This window comes from Miscanthus floridulus, chromosome 5 (genome assembly GCF_019320115.1).
Source record: "Miscanthus floridulus cultivar M001 chromosome 5, ASM1932011v1, whole genome shotgun sequence".
Classification (NCBI taxonomy): Eukaryota; Viridiplantae; Streptophyta; class Magnoliopsida; order Poales; family Poaceae; genus Miscanthus; species Miscanthus floridulus.
Window position 1 is genome coordinate 144,528,981 of NC_089584.1, and position 5,220 is coordinate 144,534,200.

At 43.5% G+C, this 5,220-nt stretch overlaps 1 non-coding gene across 1 annotated transcript; it reads right to left on the bottom strand.

Annotated features, from left to right (window-relative positions):
- Positions 1-3,080: 3,080 nt before the first annotated feature.
- On the bottom strand, positions 3,081-3,161 carry TRNAL-AAG (transfer RNA leucine (anticodon AAG)). Its single transcript has one exon. It is a non-coding gene; the product is annotated as a tRNA-Leu (tRNA).
- Positions 3,162-5,220: the final 2,059 nt, after the last annotated feature.

The following is a 5,220-nucleotide window of genomic DNA, read 5'->3' on the forward strand; positions in this document are numbered from 1 at the left end:
ACCGATGGTCTTTGTGTGTGTGTGTGTGTGGGGGTGGGGGGGGGGGGGGGGGGACGGTAGGTTTGGTTGGCTATAGAGTTTATAAAAACTTACTGATGTAATTGTATGGATGGGGACCTATACAAACGGAAGGTATACAAGACGTGTTTGGTTGCACGCCGCAACTTACCACGCTAAAAGCTCAGTGACTTTGGGCACCGCTTGATTGCCGTGTATCATATCTGTCGTTTTGCTTGTGCGGCTTATTGTTTTGCTCTGCGACAAAGTGTGGCATGTGGCGGTCATTTTTTACTACATAGCCGCGGCAGGCACCATCGAACCTACGGCGTGGCGAGCCGTGGCAGGTAACCAAATAGGCTCACAGCCTCAAGGGACGTTAATCGAGCTCCTGATCTATATACAAGATGAGGGTGATGTCTTTCAGTATTTTTTTTAAAATGTGCATCTCCTCGTCCAGATGCAAATGCAACTCCTATCCGTCTACCAAACACGCCCAGCACCCTTTCAACTGCGGTGCACCACAGCTGTGGGCTGAGGCTTGACCCTGCTGAACTGCACTGCACTGCAGGCTGCATGCATGCAGCCGTGCCTATCTCTTCTCCACTTCTCCTACCAAGTGCCGGCCGCGGCATCCATCTGGCTGGTGCGTCGCCGCCGCCTCGACGGCGTGCGCTGACACGTGAGCCGCCGCCCGTGGTGACGATGATTCAGCAGGAAGTCAGGAACACGTTGCGGATTTCGCCAGCCAGGCCAGTTCGATTTCATATGTACATGCCTGAACTGGCATCCATGATGATCTATCATAACGAGGAGATGATTCTGCCACGCATAGGAGATGTGTATGGATCCTGTGCTGACGTTGCTTGGGTCGCCTTTGACGTCACGGACAGGCTGGGGTACATGGGGCAGAAAGTAGACTAGTGCCAGACTTGTTGTTGTTGACACCTGGCAAAAGGTGACGGATTATATAATTAAGAGAGAAATGTATCTAAACCCAAATCCAGAGAGAACAAAAGAGGCTTTCGGTTGAGCGCGTGTTGGCTTGGGATTGTCAGTACCGTTGGTTGATTTAGCGTGAGAGAAAAGTACTGTTTGTTGGCTGAAAAAAGTACGGCTTATAAGCTAAATAAATCCAAGCGAACATAATAGAGGTCTTGAGAAGCATGGCATTGCATGGTTGGGGGCTTGGGATTGGGGCCCAGAAACAAAAGTGTCTCATCAGCATTGAGCGTGAGCACGCCCCATCCATCATTGCGTCAAACATATCCTTCGCTGTCAGGGTACGGGTACGAGAATATATGAATCTCATGCAAATTCGTCTGCAATATATAATAATAAAAATGTAGTCAGCACTTATTAGTACAAAATAACAGTGTAATGTAAAGACAGGAACTGTAATTATGTGAGCCAGTGGTTGGTCGACCCCATGGGGCCATTACTGGACCTGCTCCATGTGGATTGCGTGTTCTTTATATTAGTAATATATCTATGTCTATTTCTATATTTATATCTATATCTATATCTAATATTAAAGAGTGAACCGTTTCTTCCAACCTGTTTTTTATTCGCAAATTACCTTTTATCCATGGTCCGTTGTTTGCCAACCACAGTCTGTCCGTCACGACAGTCTCGTTTGATTTTGAAGCGAAGAATCCACCTCGGACACCGCCAGTATGTTGTTTCTGATTTTTCATTTTTCTTACATGCACACATAGTGCGTTAGCCAAGGCCACTTACTAATGTTTTCTAGACAGTGCGCATGATACGTTGTTATATGGGTTTTTCCATGGGCGCATTTTTTTGTTTCCGATTTTTTCTGTATGTGCATTTTCTATTTTCACAGCAATGAAAATATAAGATAACTATAATACATAAAATACTATTGTGAAAAACTAAGTAAATGGATGACATACTAATACTCCATCTATCCCTAAATGTTTGTCGCCACGATTTGCGTGCTGAAAACTTTGATTTGATTTATAGAAAATACGTGCAATATTTCTATCTCTAAATAAATTTATTAAAAAACTATATTCAAATATCTATCCAATGATACTAATTATGTATCATAAATATTAATATTTTTAATATATATTTAGTCAAAGTTGTTTTCGGGAAGTAAAAATGACAGATATTTAGAGACGGAGGTAGTATATGTTTCCTATTTTCATTGTAAGGTGCATTTCCTGTTTTGGCCTAATTTTTGTATGTTCCTATGAGTTAGAGTAATGTGTTTAAGCACGATGCAAACCCCTATTATATTCCAAAACAAACTTGAAAAAAGTGTTTATATGGTTCACCACTCACACGCTCGTACAAGTTAGAGTAGAGCGTCCATTCATGGTACGGAATCCAATGTAAAAATGAATTGAACACATGATGCAATCATTAATAAATCTCATGACCTAACACACATTCAGGTGCAATAGAAGTTTGATTTCCTGGTGGATCGAAATGAATAACGTGATCCTTAAATAAATCCCTGAGCCGCAAGTTATCCGGGTAACCAAACAACAAGTTGAACGTCTCGTTGGTAGCACGAGTATGTTTGCTGTATTATATATACTAAAAGAGCAAACGGTTTCTTTTGTCACCTTTTTTTACTTCCTAATAAAATGTCTTCGCACTCTTTGTATCCAGTATGTGACGTACATTCATGATCCATGCTCATATGAGTTAAAACAAGTTATGTCCAACGACGCTTCAAAGTTTGATTCTAAGACGTATTAGATTTCGTGCAACGCGTAGGCATATTTTCCAGTAAATATATAAAGTTAGCTGTGGTATCTTACTGGAAGATCTTTATATTAGTAATGATTAACAAATATATAAAGTTAGCTGTGGTATCTAACTGGAAGATCACATGCCCTGCTGAGGGTTTTAAAAAATAAAAAGCATGAAAAATTGAAAATAAAAATAGTGTTGATGGTTTTAAAAAAAATAAAAAGCATGAAATCTTTATATTAGTAATGATTAACAAATATATAAAGTTAGCTTAGGTATCTAACAGGAAGATCACATGCCCTGCTGAGTGTTTTAAAAAATAAAAAGCATGGAAAACTGAAAATAGAAAAAAATAGTGTTGAGAGTGGGATTTGAACCCACGCCCTTTCGGACCAGAACCTTAATCTGGCGCCTTAGACCAACTCGGCCATCTCAACTTGCTATTGATAATGCAGAGGACATTTATTTAGTTTCTATACATCTTAATCCACGATCTTAATCCCCGATGCAGGCAAAAAAAAAAAAAAAAAATCCAACCTGTATTATTATTACCTGTATCGATCGAAGCAGCAATAAATTTTTGTTCAGCTACCGACCATCCGTCAGCTCCGGTACAACAACCATACCCCCATGGCATTCAACGCAAACGAGACAAAAACAAAGAGACGCGCTGGTCTGGTTAACTGCTCCAGATCAAGATCAAGGCATGACGCTGTGCACGCACAGATGACAGACGCTCTGCTATACACTCCACAGTGTCCACTGTCTACCACCAGTACACCAACCATGGTGACACCAGGGCCCTGCCGTTCTGATGCTGTTCCCGAGACATCTCACCTGGCAGTTATTGGCCCACGTTGACTTTCCCACGCCCAACCGCACACACAGTATTATCTGAAGGCCTAGGGCCGCGTTTAGTTTCCCTGCAGAATCTGCGCCGCCGAAATCCCCCGGCACTGTAGCACATTGTAGTATTTTGTTTATATTTAATAATAATTATTTTATCATTGACTAATTAGGCTCAAAACGTTCGTCTCGCAAAGTACAACCAAATTGTGCAATTAATTTTTTATTTCGTCAACATTTAGTACTCCATGCATGTACCGTAAATTTGATGTGATGGAGAATCTTCTTTTTACATAGTGACAAAGTTTGGATTTTGGTGGAACTAAGGGCTTGTTTGGCAGGGCTCCTCTCCGGCTCCAGCTCCGGCTCCTCCAGAGGAGCCCTGCCAAACGTTTTCTTCGAGGAGCTTTTTTTAAGTAAAAAACAGAGGAGCCGGAGCCGTTTTGGAGGAGCCACAATTTGTGGCTCCTCCAAAACGGCTCCGGCTCTTCCGGAGGAGCCCCTCGGGAGAAGCTGTGCCAAACAAGCCCTAAACATGGCCTAGGGCGTGTTTGGTTGCCTGTCATCACTCGTGTGCCTTAGGCGAGCGTTTGGTTCGTGATTCAACTACGGCTCGCCACGCTTCTGAGAAACACTCGCCATAGTTTTTCTGTGTCGAAGTGTGGCGGGCTTTTCCTCCGCCTCCACCATACTTCTCTCCTGCTACTCCTGCTATGCCCTACCTCTTCCACCATGAGCTCGTCCACGACGGCCACCGTTTGCATGGCCCAACTCACCATGCCATTGTGCCCAGCGGCGGAGTCGAAGACGAAGACGACGACGAGGCGCACTCGGCGGAGTCGAAGACGCGGCTTGGCGGAGTCGAGGCGCACCGGCGACATCGCGAGCGTGATGGGGGTAGAACTAGACTCCTGCTTGAGCTTTACTGGTGTGCCCATGACGGATGGAGTGGAGGGCCATGGCTTCAAGCCTCGAAAGCCGCATCTGCTGCCTAAAATAATGGGGAATGGATAAGATCCTGTAGTGCGGGCCCACATGTAAGTGGCTTTCAGCTTTCTCCGTGAAGAATCTGGTAGCGCACTATTGCTGATCTATTTCTTTATTCTATGGGGGTGATTTATCTCTATAATTTGAGGGCTAAGCGTATGCTTAGCACTACGATTAAATTTGTATGCTTAGCACTATGATTAAATTTGTCCCACATTGCTATTTTGTGTACTTTTTCAACACTAATCCATATCCATTAAAAAAATCATATATTTTCAATCCACTGTTCTCACCTGTGTAATTTTTGCAGCCATCCACAATCCATGTAATTTTGGCACCCATTCAAACAATAGCCATGTGATTTTTGCCACGCCTTACTAATAAACCAAACGGTCTAACTTTGTCATCGAATGTGGCAAGCCACATGTATGACAAATTAGGCGTGGCCAACCGTGACTAGCAACCAACGGACCCTTAGGCCTTAACATAGGCCTGTTCGCTGGTTGGTTTCTGAGCTGGTTTGGGCTGACTGGTGCTGATTTATTGTGAGAGAAAAACACCGTTGGTTGGCTGATTTGGGCTGGCTGAAACCAACAAGCGAACAGGCTGACAGTATCAAGGGGATCTCAACTCTGGTGAAGTGAAAGCCCTACCCCTAATGGC